Genomic DNA, 20,285 nt, shown 5'->3' on the forward strand with positions numbered 1-20,285 from the left:
ATAGTGCCCAGGGATGTGTAGTTTAGGGTGGGGATTGACCGTGCTAAATTACCCATAGTGCCCAGGGATGTATGGGTTAGAGTGGGGATTGACCCTGCTAAATTACCCCTTGTGCCCTGGGATGTGCAGTTTAGGGTGGGATTGACCGTGCTAAATTACCCATCCTGCTCTGGGATGTGCAGTTTAGGGTGGGATTGACCGTGCTAAATTACCCATAGTGCCCAGGGATGTGCGGGTTAGGGTGGGGATTGACCGTGCTAAATTACCCATAGTGCCCAGGGATGTGTCGGTTAGGGTGGGGATTGACCGTGCTAAATTACCCATAGTGCCCAGGGATGTGCAGTTTAGGGTGGGATTGACCGTGCTAAATTACCCAGAGTGCTCAGGGATGTGCAGTTTAGGGTGGGATTGACCGTGCTAAATTACCCATAGTGCCCAGGGATGTGCAGGTTAGGGTGGGATTGGCCGTGCTAAATTACCCATAGTGCCCAGGGATGTGCAGGTTAGGGTGGGATTGGCCGTGCTAAATTACCCAGACTGCCCAGGGATGTGTAGTTTAGGGTGGATTGGCCGCGCTAAATTACCCATAGTCCCCAGGGATGTGGAGGTTAGGGTGGGGATTGACCGTGCTAAATTACCCATCGTGCCCAGGGATGTGCAGGTTAGGGTGGGGATTGGCTGCGCTAAGTTTCCCATAATGCCCAGGGATGTGCAGGTTAAGGTGGGTTTGGCTGTGCTAAATTACCCATAGTGCCCAGGGATGTGCAGGTTAGGGTGGGGATTGACCGTGCTAAATTACCCATAGTGCCCAGGGATGTGTGGGTTAGGGTGGGGATTGGCCGTGCTAAATTACCCATAGTGCCCAGGGATGTGCAGGTTAGGGTGGGTATTGGCCTTGCTAAATTACCCATAGTGCCCAGGGATGTGAGGGTTAGGGTGGGATTGGTCGTGCTAAATTACCCATAGTGCCCAGGGATGTGCGGGTTAGGGTGGGGGTTTGACCGTGCTAAATTACCCATAGTGCCCAGGGATGTGTAGGTTAGGGTGGGGATTGACCGTGCTAAATTACCCATAGTGCCCAGGGATGTGCAGGTTAGGGTGGGGATTGGCCATGCTAAATTACCCATAGTTCACAGGGATTAGCAGGTTAGGGTAGGATTGACTGTGCTAAATTACCCATAGTGCCCAGGGATTTGCAGGTTAGGCTGGGATTGGCCGTGCTAAATTACCCATAGTGCCCAGTGATGTGTAGGTTCGGGTGGATTGGCCGTGCTAAATTACCCATAGTGCCCAGGGATGTGCAGGATAGGGTGGGGGATTGACCGTGGTAAATTACCCATAGTGCCAATGGATGTGCGGGTTAGGGTGGGATTGGCCATGCTAAATTACCCATAGTGCCCAGGGATGTGCGGGTTAGGGTGGGGGATTGACCGTGCTAAATTACCCATAGTGCCCAGGGATGTGTAGGTTAGGGTGGGATTGGCCGTGCTAAATTACCCATAGTGCCCAGGGATGTGCAGGTTAGGGTGGGGGATTGACCATGCTAAATTACCCATAGTGCCCAGGGATGTGCGGGTTAGGGTGGGATTGACCGTGCTAAATTACCCATAGTGCCCAGGGATGTGTTGGTTAGGGTGGTATTGACCGTGCTAAATTACCCATAGTGCCCAGGGATGTGCGGGTTAGGGTGGGATTGACCGTGCTAAATTACCCATAGTGCCCAGGTACGTGTGGTTGAGGGTGGGGATTGGCGCTGCTAAGATTCCCATAGTGCCCAGGGATGTGCAGGTTAGGGTGGGGATTGGCTGTGCTAAATTACCCATAGTGCACAGGGATGTGCGGGTTAGGGTGGGATTGGCTGTGCTAAATTACCCATAGTGCACAGGGATGTGCGGGTTAGGGTGGGATTGGCTGTGCTAAATTACCCATAGTGCACAGGGATGTGCGGGTTAGGGTGGGATTGGCTGTGCTAAATTACCCATAGTGCCCTGGGATGTGCGGGTTAGGGTGGTATTGGCCGTGCTAAATTACCCATGGTGCCCAGGGATGTGCGGGTTAGGGTGGGGGATTGACCGTGCTAAATTACCCATAGTGCCCAGGGATGTGTAGGTTAGGGTGGATTGGCCGTGCTAAATTACCCATAGTGCCCAGGGATGTGCGGGTTAGGGTGGGGATTGGCCATGCTAAATTACCCATAGTGCCCAGGGATGTGCGGGTTAGGGTGGGGATTGACCGTGCTAAATTACCCATAGTGCCCAGGGATGAGCAGGTTAGGGTGGGGATTGACCGTGCTAAATTACACATAGTGCCCTGGGATGTGCAGGTTAGGGTGGGGGATTGACCGTGCTAAATTACCCATAGTGCCAAGGGATGTGCGGTTTAGGGTGGCATGACTGTGCTAAATTACCCATAGTGCCCAGGGATGTGCGGGTGAGGGTGTGGATTGGCCGTGCTAAATTACCCATAGTGCCCAGGGATGTGCTGGTGAGGGTGTGGATTGGCCGTGCTGAATTACCCATAGTGCCCAGGGATGTGCGGGTGAGTGTGTGGATTGGCCGTGCTAAATTACCCATAGTGCCCAGGGATGTGCGGGTTAGGGTGGCATGACTGTGCTAAATTACCCATAGTGCCCAGGGATGTGCGGGTGAGGGTGTGGATTGGCCGTGCTAAATTACCCATAGTGCCCAGGGATGTGCGGGTTAGGGTGGCATGACTGTGCTAAATTACCCATAGTGCCCAAGGGATGTGCGGGTTAGGGTGGGGGATTGACCGTGCTAAATTACCCATAGTGCCCAGGGACGTGCGGGTTAGGGTGGCATGACTGTGCTAATTTACCCATAGTGCCCAGGGATGTGCAGGTTAGGGTGGATTGGCCGTGCTAAATTACCCATAGTGCCCAGGGATGTGCAGGTTAGGGTGGGGATTGGCCTTGCTAAATTACCCATAGTGCCCAGGGATGTGTAGGTTAGGGTGGGGATTGACCGTGCTAAATTACCCATAGTGCCCAGGGATGTGCAGGTTAGAGTGGGGGATTGACCGTGCTAAATTACCCATAGTGCCTAGGGATGTGTAGGTTAGGGTGGGGGATTGACCGTGCTAAATTACCCATAGTGCCCAGGGATGTGTAGGTTAGGGTGGGGGATTGACCGTGCTAAATTACCCATAGTGCCCAGGGATGTGCGGGTTAGGGTGGGGGATTGACCGTGCTAAATTACCCATAGTGTCCAGGGATGTGTGGATTAGGGTGGGGGTTGACCGTGCTAAATTACCCATAGTGCCCAGGGATGTGCAGGTTAGGGTGGGGGATTGACCGTGCTAAATTACCCATAGTGCCCAGGGATGTGTGGATTAGGGTGGGGGTTGACCGTGCTAAATTACCCATAGTGCCAATGTATGTGCGTGTTAGGGTGGGATTGGCCATGCTAAATTACCCATAGTGCCCAGGGATGTGCAGGTGAGGGTGTGGATTGGCCGTGCTAAATTACCCATAGTGCCCAGGGATGTGCGGGTTAGGGTAGCATGACTGTGCTAAATTGCCCATAGTGCCCAGGGATGTGCGGGTTAGGGTGGGGATTGACCGTGCTAAATTACCCATAGTGCCCAGGGATGTACAGGTTAGGGTGGGGGATTGACCGTGCTAAATTACCCATAGTGCCCAGGGATGTGCGGGTTAGGGTGGGGGATTGACCGTGCTAAATTACCCATAGTGCCCAGGGATGTGCAGGTTAGGGTGGGGGATTGACCGTGCTAAATTACCCATAGTGCCCTGGGATGTGCAGGTTAGGGTGGGGATTGACCGTGCTAAATTACCCATAGTGCCCAGGAATGTGCAGGTTAGGGTGGGGATTGACCATGCTAAATTACCCAGAGTGCCCAGGGATGTGCAGGTTAGGGTGGGATTGGCCATGCTAAATTACCCAGAGTGCCCAGGGATGTGCAGTTTAGGGTGGGGATTGACCGTGCTAAATTACCCATCGTGCCCAGGGATGTGCAGGTTAGGGTGGGGATTGGCTGCGCTAAATTTCCCATAATGCCCAGGGATGTGCAGGTTAAGGTGGGTTTGGCTGTACTAAATTACCCATAGTGCCCAGAGATGTGCAGGTTAGGGTGGGGGATTGACCGTGCTAAATTACCCATAGTGCCCAGGGATGTGTGGATTAGGGTGGGGATTGGCCTTGCTAAATTACCCATAGTGCCCAGGGATGTGCAGGTTAGGGTGGGGATTGACCGTGCTAAATTACCCATAGTGCCCAGGGATGTGCAGGATAGGGTGGGGATTGACCGTGCAAAATTACCCATAGTGCCCAGAGATGTGCAGGTTAGGGTGGGGATTGGCAGTGCTAAATTACCCATAATGCCCAGGGACGTGCGGGTTAGGGAGGGAATGTCCGTGCTAAATTACCCATAGTGCCCAGGGATGTGTGGGTTAGGGTGGGGATTGGCCGTGCTAAATTACCCATAGTGCCCAGGGATGTGCAGGTTAGGGTGGGGATTGGCCGTGTTAAATTACCCATTGTACTCAGGGATGTGCAGGTTAAGGTGGGATTGAACGTGGTAAATTACCCATAGTGCCCAGGGATGTGCAGGTTAGGGTGGGATTGGCCGTGCTAAATTACCCATAGTGCCCAGGGATGTGCGGGTTACGGTGGGGATTGACCGTGCTAAATTACCCATAGTGCCCAGGGATGTGCGGGTTAGGGTGGGGATTGACCGTGCTAAATTACCCATAGTGCCCAGGGAAGTGTGGGTTAGGGTGGGGATTGACCGTGCTAAATTACCCATAGTGCCCAGGGATGTGCAGGTTAGGGTGGGATTGGCCGTGCTAAATTACCCATAGTGCCCAGGGATGTGCGGGTTAGGGTGGGGGATTGACCGTGCTAAATTACCCATAGTGCCCAGGGAAGTGTGGGTTAGGGTGGGGATTGACCGTGCTAAATTACCCATAGTGCCCAGGGATGTGCATGTTAGGGAGGGATTGGCCATGCTAAAGTACCCATAGTGCCAAGGGATGTGCGGGTGAGGGTGTGGATTGGCCGTGCTAAGTTACCCATAGTGCAAAGGGATGTGCGGGTTAGGGTGGGATTGGCCGTGCTAAATTACCCATAGTGCGCTGGGAGGTGCGGGTTAGGGTGTGATAGGCCGTGCTAAATTACCCATAGTGCTCAGGGATAGGCGGGTTAGGGTGGGATTGGCCGTGCTAAATTACCCATAGTGCCAGGGATGTGTAGGTTAGGGTGGATTGGCCGTGCTAAATTACCCATAGTGCCCAGGGATAGGCGGGTTAGGGTGGGGGATTGGCTGTGCTAAATTACCCATAGTGGCCAGGGATTTGCGGGTTAGGGTGGGATTGGCTGTGCTAAATTACCCATAGTGGCCAGGGATTTGCGGGTTAGGGTGGGATTGGCCGTGCTAAATTACCCATAGTGCCCAGGGATAGGCGGGTTAGGGTGGGATTGGCCGTGCTAAATTACCCATAGTGTCCAGGGATAGGCGGGTTAGGGTGGGGATTGGCCGTGCTAAATTACCCATAGTGCCCAGGGATGTGCAGGTTAGGGTGGGGATTGGCCGTGCTAAATTACCCATAGTGCCCAGGGATGTGCAGGTTAGGGTGGGGATTGGCTGTGCTAAATTACCCATAGTGCCCAGGGATGTGCGGGTTAGGGTGGGGGATTGACCGTGCTAAATTACCCATAGTGCCCAGGGATGTGCAGGTTAGGGTGGGGGATTGACCATGCCAAATTACCCATAGTGCCCAGGGACGTGCGGGTTAGGGTGGGGGATTGGCCGTGCTAAATTACCCATAGTGCCCAGGGATGTGCAGGTTATGGTGGGGGATTGGCCGTGCTAAATTACCCATAGTGCCCAGGGATGTGCGGGTTAGGGTGGGGGATTGACCGTGCTAAATTACCCATGGTGCCCAGGGATGTGCGGGTTAGGGTGGGGATTGACCGTGCTAAATTACCCATAGTGCCCAGGGATAGGCGGGTTAGGGTGGGATTGGCCGTGCTAAATTACCCATAGTGTCCAGGGATGTGCGGGTTAGGGTGGGGATTGGCTGTGCTAAATTACCCATAGTGCCCAGGGATGTGCAGGTTAGGGTGGGGATTGACCATGCTAAATTACCCATAGTGCCCAGGGATGTGCGGGTTAGGGTGGGGATTGACCGTGCTAAATTACCCATAGTGCCCAGGGATGTGTGGATTAGGGTGGATTGGCTGTGCTAAATTACCCATAGTGCCCAGGGATGTGCGGTTAGGGTGGGGGATTGACCGCGCTAAATTACCCATAGTGCCCAGGGATGTGTGGGTTAGGGTGGGGATTGACCGTGCTAAATTACCCATAGTGCCCAGGGATGTGTAGGTTATGGTGGGGATTGACCGTGCTAAATTACCCATAGTACCCAGGGATGTGTAGGTTAGGGTGGGGATTGACCGTGCTAAATTACCCATAGTGCCCAGGGATGTGTAGGTTATGGTGGGGATTGACCGTGCTAAATTACCCATAGTACCCAGGGATGTGCGGGTTATGGTGGGGATTGACCGTGCTAAATTACCCATAGTGCCCAGGGATGTGTAGGTTAGGGTGGGGGATTGACCGTGCTAAATTACCCATAGTGCCCAGGGATGTGTAGGTTATGGTGGGGATTGACCGTGCTAAATTACCCATAGTACCCAGGGATGTGTAGGTTAGGGTGGGGATTGACCATGCTATATTACCCATAGTGCCCAGGGATGTGCTCACCAAGAGGGGTAGAGCGATAGGGGCGGGGGTCATGAGCGTGGGTGGGATACTCTTCGGAGGGGTCGGTGTGGATTTGTTGGGCTGAAGGTCCTCTTCACACACGGTGTATAATTGGGCACAAAGTGGAGAAGCTGCTGACGAACACACGTCTCTCACTTTTCATTGCAGTGGCCACGTGTTCGTATTTCAAATTCTACACGACAGGAGAAAGTACAACCATTATGGGGAGGACAGTGGAAAAAGGTGAGCTCTTCAATAATCAACGTACACTGACTGGGGTCTCTCAGTCCCCCCTCTCTCTCTCAGGGAGATATCTGTACACTGACTGGGGTCTCTCAGTCCCCCCTCTCTCTCTCAGGGAGATATCTGTACACTGACTGGTGTCTCTCAGTCCCCTCTCTCTCAGGGAGATATCTGTAAACTGACTGGTGTCTCTCAGTCCCCCCTCTCTCTCAGGGAGATATCTGTACACTGACTGGTGTCTCTCAGTCCCCTCTCTCTCAGGGAGATATCTGTACACTGACTGGTGTCTCTCAGTCCCCCCTCTCTCTCAGGGAGATATCTGTACACTGACTGGTGTCTCTCAGTCCCCTCTCTCTCTCAGGGAGATATCTGTACACTGACTGGTGTCTCTCAGTCCCCCCCCTCTCTCTCAGGGAGATATCTGTACACTGACTGGTGTCTCTCAGTCCCCTCTCTCTCAGGGAGATATCTGTAAACTGACTGGTGTCTCTCAGTCCCCTCTCTCTCAGGGAAATATCTGTACACTGACTGGTGTCTCTCAGTCCCCTCTCTCTCTCAGGGAGATATCTGTACACTGACTGGTGTCTCTCAGTCCCCTCTCTCTCAGGGAGATATCTGTACACTGACTGGTGTCTCTCAGTCCCCCCTCTCCCTCTCAGGGAGATATCTGTACACTAACTGGTGTCTCTCAGTCCCCTCTCTCTCTCAGTGAGATATCTGTACACTGACTGGTGTCTCCCAGTCCCCTCTCTCTCTCTCAGGGAGATATCTGTACACTGACTGGTGTCTCTCAGTCCCCCCTCTCTCTCAGGGAGATATCTGTACACTGACTGGTGTCTCTCAGTCCCCTCTCTCTCAGGGAGATATCTGTAAACTGACTGGTGTCTCTCAGTCCCCTCTCTCTCAGGGAGATATCTGTACACTGACTGGTGTCTCTCAGTCCCCTCTCTCTCTCAGGGAGATATCTGTACACTGACTGGTGTCTCTCAGTCCCCTCTCTCTCAGGGAGATATCTGTACACTGACTGGTGTCTCTCAGTCCCCCCTCTCTCTCTCAGGGAGATATCTGTACACTAACTGGTGTCTCTCAGTCCCCTCTCTCTCTCAGTGAGATATCTGTACACTGACTGGTGTCTCCCAGTCCCCTCTCTCTCTCTCAGGGAGATATCTGTACACTGACTGGTGTCTCTCAGTCCCCCCTCTCTCTCTCTCAGGGAGATATCTGTACACTGACTGGTGTCTATCAGCCCCTCTCTCTCAGGGAGATATCTGTACACTGACTGGTGTCTCTCAGTCCCCTCTCTCTCTCTCAGGGAGATATCTGTACACTGACTGGTGTCTCTCAGTCCCCTCCCCTCTCTCTCTCAGGGAGATATCTGTACACTGACTGGTGTCTCTCAGTCCCCTCTCTCTCTCAGTGAGATATCTGTACACTGACTGGTGTCTCTCAGTCCCCTCTGTCTCAGGGAGATATCTGGACACTGACTGGTGTCTCTCAGTCCCCCCTCTCTCTCAGGGAGATATCTGTACACTGACTGGTGTCTCTCAGTCCCCTCTTTCTCTCTCAGGGAGATATCTGTACACTGACTGGTGTCTCTCAGTCCCCTCTCTCTCTCTCAGGGAGATATCTGTACACTGACTGGTGTCTCTCAGTCCCCTCTCTCTCTCAGGGAGATATCTGTACACTGACTGGTGTCTCTCAGTCCCCTCTCTCTCTCAGGGAGATATCAGTACACTGACTGGTGTCTCTCAGTCCCCACTCTCTCTCAGGGAGATATCTGTACACTGACTGGTGTCTCTCAGTACCGTCTCTCTCTCTCAGGGAGATATCTGTACACTGGCTGGTGTCTCTCAGTCCCCTCTCTCTCAGGGAGATATCTGTACACTGACTGGTGTCTCTCAGTCCCCCCCCTCTCTCTCAGGGAGATATCTGTACACTGACTGGTGTCTCTCAGTCCCCTCTCTCTCTCTCAGGGAGATGTCTGTACACTGACTGGTGTCTCTCAGTTCCCCCTCTCCCTCAGGGAGATATCTGTACACTGACTGGGGTCTCTCAGTCCCCTCTCTCTCTGTCAGGGAGATATCTGTACACTGACTGGTGTCTCTCAGTCCCCTCTCTCTCTCTCAGGGAGATATCTGTACACTGACTGGGGTCTCTCAGTCCCCTCTCTCTCTCTCAGGAAGATATCTGTACACTGACTGGTGTCTCTCAGTCCCCTCTCTCTCTCTCAGGGAGATATCTGTACACTGACTGGGGTCTCTCAGTCCCCTCTCTCTCTCTCAGGGAGATATCTGTACACTGACTGGGGTCTCTCAGTCCCCTCTCTCTCTCTCAGGGAGATATCTGGACACTGACTGGTGTCACTCAGTCCCCTCTCTCTCAGGGAGATATCTGTACACTGACTGGTGTCTCTCAGTCCCCTCTCTCTCAGGGAGATATCTGTACACTGACAAGTGTCTCTCAGTCCCCTCTCTCTCTGTCAGGGAGATATCTCTACACTGACTGGGGTCTCTCAGTCCCCTCTCTCTCTCTCAGGGAGATATCTGTACACTGACTGATGTCTCTCAGTCCCCTCTCTCTCTCTCTCAGGGAGATATCTGTACACTGACTGGTGTCTCTCAGTCCCCTCTCTCTCTCAGGGAGATATCTGTACACTGACTGGTGTCTCTCAGTCCCCCCTCTCTCTCAGGGAGATATCTGTACACTGACTGGTGTCTCTCAGTCCCCTCTCTCTCTCAGGGAGATATCTGTACACTGACTGGTGTCTCTCAGTCCCCCCTCTCTCTCAGGGAGATATCTGTACACTGACTGGTGTCTCTCAGTCCCCTCTCTCTCTCTCTCTCTCAGGGAGATATTTGTACACTGACTGGTGTCTCTCAGTCCCCTCTCTCTCTCTCTCAGGGAGATATCTGTACACTGACTGGTGTCTCTCAGTCCCCTCTCTCTCAGGGAGATATCTGTACACTGACTGGGGTCTCTCAGTCCCCTCTCTCTCTCTCAGGGAGATATCTGTACACTGACTGGGGTCTCTCAGTCCCCTCTCTCTCTCTCAGGGTGATATCTGTACACTGACTGGTGTCTCTCAGTCCCCCCTCTCTCTCAGGGAGATATCTGTACACTGACTGGTGTCTCTCAGTCCTCCCTCTCTCTCTCAGGGAGATGTCTGTACACTGACTGGTGTCTCTCAGTTCCCCCTTTCCCTCATGGAGATATCTGTACACTGACTGGGGTCTCTCAGTCCCCTCTCTCTCTCTCAGGGAGATATCTGTACACTGACTGGTGTCTCTCAGTCCCCTCTCTCTCTCTCAGGGAGATATCTGTACACTGACTGGGGTCTCTCAGTCCCCTCTCTCTCTCTCAGGAAGATATCTGTACACTGACTGGTGTCTCTCAGTCCCCTCTCTCTCAGGGAGATATCTGTACACTGACTGGTGTCTCTCAGTCCCCTCTCTCTCTCTCAGGGAGATATCTGTACACTGACTGGGGTCTCTCAGTCCCCTCTCTCTCTCTCAGGGAGATATCTGGACACTGACTGGTGTCACTCAGTCCCCTCTCTCTCAGGGAGATATCTGTACACTGACTGGTGTCTCTCAGTCCCCTCTCTCTCTCTTTCAGGGAGATATCTGTACACTGACTGGTGTCTCTCAGTCCCCTCTCTCTCTCAGGGAGATATCTGTACACTGACTGGTGTCTCTCAGTCCCCCCTCTCTCTCAGGGAGATATCTGTACACTGACTGGTGTCTCTCAGTCCCCTCTCTCTGTCAGGGAGATATCTGTACACTGACTGGTGTCTCTCAGTCCCCCCTCTCTCTCAGGGAGATATCTGTACACTGACTGGTGTCTCTCAGTCCCCCCTCTCTCAGGGAGATATCTGTACACTGACTGGTGTCTCTCAGTCCCCTCTCTCTCTCTCTCTCAGGGAGATATTTGTACACTGACTGGTGTCTCTCAGTCCCCTCTCTCTCTCTCTCAGGGAGATATCTGTACACTGACTGGTGTCTCTCAATCCCCTCTATCTCTCTCTCAGGGAGATATCTGTACACTGACTGGTGTCTCTCAGTCCCCTCTCTCGCTCTCAGGGAGATATCTGTACACTGACTGGTGTCTCTCAGTCCCCTCTCTCTCTCTCAGGGAGATATCTGTACACTGACTGGGGTCTCTCAGTACTCTCTCTCTCTCTCTCAGGGAGATATCTGTACACTGACTGGTGTCTCTCAGTCCCCTCTCTCTCAGGGAGATATCTGTTCACTGACTGGTGTCTCTCAGTCTCCTCTCTCTCTCTCAGGGAGATATCTGTACACTGACTGGTGTCTCTCAGTCCCCTCTCTCTCTCTCAGGGAGATATCTGTACACTGACTGGTGTCTCTCAGTCCCCTCTCTCTCCCTCAGGGAGATATCTGTTCACTGACTGGTGTCTCTCAGTCCGCCCTCTCTCTCTCAGGGAGATATCTGTACACTGACTGGGGTCTCTCAGTCCCCCCTCTCTCTCTCAGGGAGATATCTGTACACTGACTGGTGTCTCTCAGTCCCCTCTCTCGCTCTCTCTCAGGGAGATATCTGTACACTGACTGGTGTCTCTCAGTCTCCTCTCTCTCTCTCAGGGAGATATCTGTACACTGACTGGTGTCTCTCAGTCCCCTCTCTCTCTCTCAGGGAGATATCTGTACACTGACTGGTGTCTCTCAATCCCCTCTCTCTCAGGGAGATATCTGTACACTGACTAGTGTCTCTCAGTCCCCTCTCTCTCTTTCTCAGGGAGATATCTGTACACTGACTGGTGTCTCTCAGTCCCCCCTCTCTCTCAGGGAGATATCTGTACACTGACTGGTGTCTCTCAGTCCCCTCTCTCTCTCTCAGGGAGATATCTGTACACTGACTGGTGTGTCTCAGTCCCCTCTCTCTCTCTCTCTCAGGGAGATATCTGTACACTGACTGGTGTCTCTCAGTCCCCTCTCTCTCTCTCAGGGAGACACCTGTACACTGACTGGTGTCTCCCAGTCCCCCCTCTCTCTCTCTCAGGGAGATATCTGTACACTGACTGGTGTCTCTCAGTCCCCTCTCTCTCAGGGAGATATCTGTACACTGACTGGTGTCTCTCAGTCCCCTCTCTCTCTCTCAGGGAGATATCTGTACACTAACTGGTGTCTCTCAGTCCCCTCTCTCTCAGGGAGATATCTGTACACTGACTGGTGTCTCTCAGTCCTCCCTCTCTCTCAGGGAGATATCTGTACACTGACTGGTGTCTCTCAGTGCCCTCTCTCTCTCAGGGAGATATCTGTACACTGACTGGTGTCTCTCAGTCCCCTCTCTCTCTCAGGGAGATATCTGTACACTGACTGGTGTCTCTCAGTCCCCCCTCTCTCTCTCAGGGAGATATCTGTACACTGACTGGTGTCTCTCAGTTCCCCCTCTCCCTCAGGGAGATATCTGTACACTGACTGGGGTCTCTCAGTCCCCTCTCTCTCTCTCAGGGAGATATCTGTACACTGACTGGTGTCTCTCAGTCCCCCCTCTCTCTCAGGGAGATATCTGTACACTGACTGGTGTCTCTCAGTCCCCTCTCTCTCTCTCTCTCAGGGAGAAATTTGTACACTGACTGGTGTCTCTCAGTCCCCTCTCTCTCTCTCTCAGGGAGATATCTGTACACTGACTGGTGTCTCTCAATCCCCTCTATCTCTCTCTCAGGGAGATATCTGTACACTGACTGGTGTCTCTCAGTCCCCTCTCTCGCTCTCAGGGAGATATCTGTACACTGACTGGTGTCTCTCAGTCCCCTCTCTCTCTCTCAGGGAGATATCTGTACACTGACTGGGGTCTCTCAGTACTCTCTCTCTCTCTCTCAGGGAGATATCTGTACACTGACTGGTGTCTCTCAGTCCCCTCTCTCTCAGGGAGATATCTGTTCACTGACTGGTGTCTCTCAGTCTCCTCTCTCTCTCTCAGGGAGATATCTGTACACTGACTGGTGTCTCTCAGTCCCCTCTCTCTCTCTCAGGGAGATATCTGTACACTGACTGGTGTCTCTCAGTCCCCTCTCTCTCCCTCAGGGAGATATCTGTTCACTGACTGGTGTCTCTCAGTCCGCCCTCTCTCTCTCAGGGAGATATCTGTACACTGACTGGGGTCTCTCAGTCCCCCCTCTCTCTCTCAGGGAGATATCTGTACACTGACTGGTGTCTCTCAGTCCCCTCTCTCGCTCTCTCTCAGGGAGATATCTGTACACTGACTGGTGTCTCTCAGTCTCCTCTCTCTCTCTCAGGGAGATATCTGTACACTGACTGGTGTCTCTCAGTCCCCTCTCTCTCTCTCAGGGAGATATCTGTACACTGACTGGTGTCTCTCAATCCCCTCTCTCTCAGGGAGATATCTGTACACTGACTGGTGTCTCTCAGTCCCCTCTCTCTCTCTCTCAGGGAGATATCTGTACACTGACTGGTGTCTCTCAGTCCCCCCTCTCTCTCAGGGAGATATCTGTACACTGACTGGTGTCTCTCAGTCCCCTCTCTCTCTCTCAGGGAGATATCTGTACACTGACTGGTGTCTCTCAGTCCCCCCTCTCTCTCAGGGAGATATCTGTACACTGACTGGTGTCTCTCAGTCCCCTCTCTCTCAGGGAGATATCTGTACACTGACTGGTGTCTCTCAGTCCCCCCTCTCTCTCAGGGAGATATCTGTACACTGACTGGTGTCTCTCAGTCCCCTCTCTCTCTCTCAGGGAGATATCTGTACACTGACTGGTGTCTCTCAGTCCCCCCTCTCTCTCAGGGAGATATCTGTACACTGACTGGTGTCTCTCAGTCCCCTCTCTCAGGGAGATATCTGTACACTGACTGGTGTGTCTCAGTCCCCTCTCTCTCTCTCTCTCAGGGAGATATCTGTACACTGACTGGTGTCTCTCAGTCCCCTCTCTCTCTCTCAGGGAGACACCTGTACACTGACTGGTGTCTCCCAGTCCCCCCTCTCTCTCTCTCAGGGAGATATCTGTACACTGACTGGTGTGTCTCAGTCCCCTCTCTCTCAGGGAGATATCTGTACACTGACTGGTGTCTCTCAGTCCCCTCTCTCTCTCTCAGGGAGATATCTGTACACTAACTGGTGTCTCTCAGTCCCCTCTCTCTCAGGGAGATATCTGTACACTGACTGGTGTCTCTCAGTCCTCCCTCTCTCTCAGGGAGATATCTGTACACTGACTGGTGTCTCTCAGTGCCCTCTCTCTCTCAGGGAGATATCTGTACACTGACTGGTGTCTCTCAGTTCCCCCTCTCCCTCAGGGAGATATCTGTACACTGACTGGGGTCTCTCAGTCCCCTCTCTCTCTCTCAGGGAGATATCTGTACACTGACTGGTGTCTCTCAGTCCCCCCTCTCTCTCTCAGGGAGATATCTGTACACTGACTGGTGTCTCTCAGTTCCCCCTCTCTCTCAGGGAGATATCTGTACACTGACTGGTGTCTCTCAGTCCCCTCTCTCTCTCTCTCAGGGAGATATCTGTACACTGACTGGGGTCTCTCAGTCCCCTCTCTCTCTCTCAGGGAGATATCTGTACACTGACTGGTGTCTCTCAGTCCCCTCTCTCTCTCTCTCAGGGAGATATCTGTACACTGACTGGTGTCTCTCAGTCCCCTCTCTCTCTCTCTCAGGGAGATATCTGTACACTGACTGGTGTCTCTCAGTCCCCTCTCTCTCAGGGAGATATCTGTACACTGACTGGTGTCTCTCAGACCCCCTCTCTCTCAGGGAGATATCTGTACACTGACTGGTGTCTCTCAGTCCCCTCTCTCTCTCTCTCTCTCAGGGAGATGTTTGTACACTGACTGGTGTCTCTCAGTCCCCTCTCTCTCTCTCTCAGGGAGATATCTGTACACTGACTGGTGTCTCTCAGTCCCATCTCTCTCTCTCAGGGAGATATCTGTACACTGACTGGGGTCTCTCAGTACTCTCTCTCTCTCTCTCTCAGGGAGATATCTGTAAACTGACTGGTGTCTCTCAGTCCCCTCTCTCTCTCTCAGGGAGATATCTGTACACTGACTGGTGTCTCTCAGTCCCCTCTCTCTCTCTCTCAGGGAGATATCTGTACACTGACTGGTGTCTCTCAGTCCCCTCTCTCTCCCTCAGGGAGATATGTGTTCACTGACTGGTGTCTCTCAGACCCCCCTCTCTCTCTCAGGGAGATATCTGTACACTGACAGGGGTCTCTCAGTCCCCTCTCTCTCTCAGGGAGATATCTGTACACTGACTGGTGTCTCTCAGTCCCCTCTCTCTCTCTCTCAGGGAGATATCTGTACACTGACTGGTGTCTCTTAGTCCCCTCTCTCTCTCTCTCAGGGAGATATCTGTACACTGACTGGTGTCTCTCAGTCCCCTCTCTCTCTCTCAGGGAGATACCTGTACACTGACTGGTGTCTCTCAGTCCCCTCTCTCTCAGGGAGATATCTGTACACTGACTGGTGTCTCTCAGTCCCCTCTCTCTCTCTCAGGGAGATATCTGTACACTGACTGGTGTCCCTCAGTCCCCCCTCTCTCTCTGTCTCAGGGAGATATCTGTACACTGACTGGTGTCTCTCAGTCCCCTCGCTCTCTCTCAGGGAGATATCTGTACACTGACTGGTGTCTCTCAGTCCCCTCTCTCTCTCTCAGGGAGATATCTGTACACTGACTGGTGTCTCTCAGTCCCCTCTCTCTCTCTCAGGGAGATATCTGTACACTGACTGGTGTCTCTCAGTCCCCTCTCTCTCTCTCAGGGAGATATCTGTACACTGACTGGTGTCTCTCAGACCCCCTCTCTCTCAGGGAGATATCTGTACACTGACTGGTGTCTCTCAGACCCCCTCTCTCTCAGGGAGATATCTGTACACTGACTGGTGTCTCTCAGTCCCCGCCCCCTCTCTCAGGGTGATATCTGTACACTGACTGGTGTCTCTCAGTCCCCGCCCCCTCTCTCAGGGTGATATCTGTACACTGACTGGTGTCTCTCAGTCCCCTCTCTCTCAGGGAGATATCTGTACACTGACTGGTGTCTATCAGTCCCCTCTATCTCTCTCTCAGGGAGATATCTGTACACTGACTGGTGTCTCTCAGTCACCTCTCTCTCTCTCAGGGAGATATCTGTACACTGACTGGTGTCTCTCAGTCCCCTCTCTCTCTCTCAGGGAGATATCTGTACACTGACTGGGGTCTCTCAGTACACTCTCTCTCTCTCTCTCTCAGGGAGATATCTGTACACTGACTGGTGTCTCTCAGTCCCCCCTCTCTCAGGGAGATATCTGTACACTGACTGGTGTCTCTCAGTCCCCCCTCTCTCTCAGGGAGATATCTGTACACTGACTGGTGTCTCTCAGTCCCCTCTCTCTCTCTCAGTGAGATATCTGTACACTGACTGGTGTCTCTAAGTCCCCTCTCTCTCTCTCAGGGAGATATCTGTACACTGACTGGTGTCTCTCAGTCCCCTCTCTCTCCCTCAGGGAGATATGTGTTCACTGACTGGTGTCTCTCAGTCCCCCCTCTCTCTCTCAGGGAGATATCTGTACACTGACTGGGGTCTCTCAGTCCCCTCTCTCTCTCAGGGAGATATCTGTACACTGACTGGTGTCTCTCAGTCCCCTCTCTCTCTCTCTCAGGGAGATATCTGTACACTGACTGGTGTCTCTCAGTCCCCTCTCTCTCTCAGGGAGATATCTGTACACTGACTGGTGTCTCTCAGTCCCCTCTCTCTCTCTCAGGGAGATACCTGTACACTGACTGGTGTCTCTCAGTCCCCTCTCTCTCAGGGAGATATCTGTACACTGACTGGTGTCTCTCAGTCCCCTCTCTCTCTCTCAGGGAGATATCTGTACACTGACTGGTGTCTCTCAGTCCCCCCTCTCTCTCAGGGAGATATCTGTACACTGACTGGTGTCTCTCAGTCCCCCCTCTCTCTCAGGGAGATGTCTGTACACTGACTGGTGTCTCTCAGTCCCCCCTCTCTCTCAGGGTGATATCTGTACACTGACTGGTGTCTCTCTGTCCCCTCTCTCTCTCTCAGGGAGATATCTGTACACTGACTGGTGTCTCTCAGTCCCCCCTCTCTCTCTCAGGGAGATATCTGTACACTGACTGGTGTCTCTCAGTCCCCTCTCTCTCTCTCTCAGGGAGATATCTGTACACTGACTGGTGTCTCTCAGTCCCCCCCCTCTCTCTCAGGGAGATATCTGTACACTGACTGGTGTCTCTCAGTCCCCTCTCTCTCTCTCAGGGAGATATCTGTACACTGACTGGTGTCTCTCAGTCCCCTCTCTCTCAGGGAGATATCTGTACACTGACTGGTGTCTCTCAGTCCCCCCTCTCTCTCTCTCAGGGAGATATTTGTACACTGACTGGTGTCTCTCAGTCCCCTCTCTCTCTCTCTCTCAGGGAGATATCTGTACACTGACTGGTGTCTCTCAGTCCCCTCTCTCTCTCTCTCAGGGAGATATCTGTACACTGACTGGTGTCTCTCAGTCCCCTCTCTCTCTATCAGGGAGATATCTGTACACTGACTGGTGTCTCTCAGTCCCCTCTCTCTCAGGGTGATATCTGTACACTGACTGGTGTCTCTCAGTCCCCTCTCTCTCTATCAGGGAGATATCTGTACACTGACTGGTGTCTCTCAGTCCCCCCTCTCTCAGGGAGATATCTGTACACTGACTGGTGTCTCTCAGTCCCCTCTCTCTCTCAGGGAGATATCTGTACACTGACTGGTGTCTCTCAGTCCCCCCTCTCTCTCAGGGAGATATCTGTACACTGACTGGTGTCTCTCAGTCCCCCCTCTCTCAGGGAGATATCTGTACACTGACTGGGGTCTCTCAGTCCCCTCTCTCTCTCTCTCAGGGAGATATCTGTACACTGACTGGTGTCTCTCAGTCCCCTCTCTCTCTCAGGGAGATATCTGTACACTGACTGGTGTCTCTCAGTCCCCCCTCTCTCAGGGAGATATCTGTACACTGACTGGTGTCTCTCAGTCCTCTCTCTCTCTCAGGGAGATATCTGTACACTGACTGGTGTCTCTCAGTCCCCTCTCTCTCTCAGGGAGATATCTGTACACTGACTGGTGTCTCTCAGTCCCCCCTCTCTCAGGGAGATATCTGTACACTGACTGGTGTCTCTCAGTCCCCTCTCTCTCTCAGGGAGATATCTGTACACTGACTGGTGTCTCTCAGTCCCCTCTCTCTCTCTCAGGGAGATATCTGTACACTGACTGGTGTCTCTCAGTCCCCTCTCTCTCTCAGGGAGATATCTGTACACTGACTGGTGTCTCTCAGTCCCCCCTCTCTCAGGGAGATATCTGTACACTGACTGGTGTCTCTCAGTCCTCTCTCTCTCTCAGGGAGATATCTGTACACTGACTGGTGTCTCTCAGTCCCCTCTCTCTCTCAGGGAGATATCTGTACACTGACTGGTGTCTCTCAGTCCCCCCTCTCTCAGGGAGATATCTGTACACTGACTGGTGTCTCTCAGTCCCCTCTCTCTCAGGGAGATATCTGTACACTGACTGGTGTCTCTCAGTCCCCCCTCTCTCTCAGGGAGATATCTGTACACTGACTGGTGTCTCTCAGTCCCCCCTCTCTCTCAGGGAGATATCTGTACACTGACTGGTGTCTCTCAGTCCCCTCTCTCTCTCTCTCAGGGAGATATCTGTACACTGACTGGTGTCTCTCAGTCCCCCCTCTCTCTCAGGGTGATATCTGTACACTGTCTGGTGTCTCTCAGTCCCCTCTCTCTCTCTCAGGGAGATATCTGTACACTGACTGGTGTCTCCCAGTCCCCCCTCTCTCTCTCAGGGAGATATCTGTACACTGACTGGTGTCTCTCAGTCCCCTCTCTCTCAGGGAGATATCTGTACACTGACTGGTGTCTCTCAGTCCCCCCCCTCTCTCTCAGGGAGATATCTGTACACTGACTGGTGTCTCTCAGTCCCCTCTCTCTCTCTCTCTCTCTCTCTCTCTCACAGATCTCTTCATTATTATTGCTGTCCTGACTCTGTTGAGTTTGTGTCTGATGATCCTGGGCTCTCTCTCAATAATGATGGCTTTGAACAGGCAACCAGATGTCCTGATGAAACTGTCAGCTGCATGTTTCATCCTGGCCGGTAAATATCCCTCCCTCCCTCTCTCCGTCCCCTCCGACAACCCTCACCCTCCTGGTCTAACCCCTCCCTCCCTATCTCCCTCACCCTCCTGTTCCAATCCCTCCCTCCCGATCTCCCTCACCCTCCTACACTCCTCACCCTCCTGTTCCAATCCCTCCCTCCCTCTCTCCCTCACCCTCCTGTTCCAATCCCTCCCTCCCGATCTCCCTCACCCTCCTACACTCCTCACCCTCCTGTCCCAATCCCTCCCTCCCTATCTCCCTCACCCTCCTGTTCCAATCCCTCCCTCCCTATCTCCCTCACCCTCCTGTTCCAATCCCTCCCTCCCTATCTCCCTCACCCTTCCACACAGATCCTACACTATCCCATTCCCATCCATATGTTTATGATAGGCCCACACCGATCCTACACTATCCCATTCCCATCCATATGTTTATGATATGTCCACACCGATCCTACACTATCCCATTCCCATCCATATGTTTATGATATGTCCATACCGATCCTGCACTATCCCATTCCCATCCGTATGTTTATGATATGTCCACACCGATCCTACACTATCCCATTCCCATTCATATGTTTATGCTATGTCCACACCGATCCTGCACTATCCCATTCCCATCCGTATGTTTATGATATGCCCACACCGATCCTGCACCATACCATTCCCATCCATATATTTATGGTATGTCCACACCGATCCTGCACTATCCCATTCCCATCCGTATGTTTATGATATGTCCACACCGATCCTACACCATACCATTCCCATCCATATGTTTATGGTATGTCCACACCGATCCGACACTATCCCATTCCCATCCATATGTTTATGGTATGTCCGCACCGATCCTACACTATCCCATTCCCATCCATATGTTTATGGAATGTCCAAACCGATCCTACACTATCCCATTTCCATCCATATGTTTATGGTATGTCCACATCGATCCTACACTATCCCATTCCCATCCATGTGTTTATGGTATGTCCACACCGATCCTACACTATCCCCTTCCCATCCTTATGTTTATGATATGTCCACACCGATCCAACACTATCCCCTTCCCATCCTTATGTTTATGATATGTCCTCACCGATCCTACACTATCCCATTCCCATCCATATGTTTATGATATGTCCTCACCGATCCTACACTATCCCATTCCCATCCATATGTTTATGGTATGTTCACA

General features: G+C 52.6%; 1 long non-coding RNA gene across 1 annotated transcript in view; it reads left to right on the forward strand.

Moving 5' to 3' along the window:
* Positions 1–6,907: 6,907 nt before the first annotated feature.
* The window catches only part of LOC140472205 (uncharacterized), a 316,340-nt gene continuing 302,962 nt past the window's right edge, over positions 6,908–20,285 (forward strand). The window contains exons 1-2 of the long non-coding RNA XR_011957472.1: positions 6,908–6,984; positions 18,949–19,086. This is a non-coding gene — a long non-coding RNA (uncharacterized lncRNA). The remainder of the gene's footprint in view (positions 6,985–18,948; positions 19,087–20,285) is intronic.

This window comes from Chiloscyllium punctatum, unplaced genomic scaffold (genome assembly GCF_047496795.1).
Source record: "Chiloscyllium punctatum isolate Juve2018m unplaced genomic scaffold, sChiPun1.3 scaffold_276, whole genome shotgun sequence".
Lineage (NCBI taxonomy): Eukaryota > Metazoa > Chordata > Chondrichthyes > Orectolobiformes > Hemiscylliidae > Chiloscyllium > Chiloscyllium punctatum.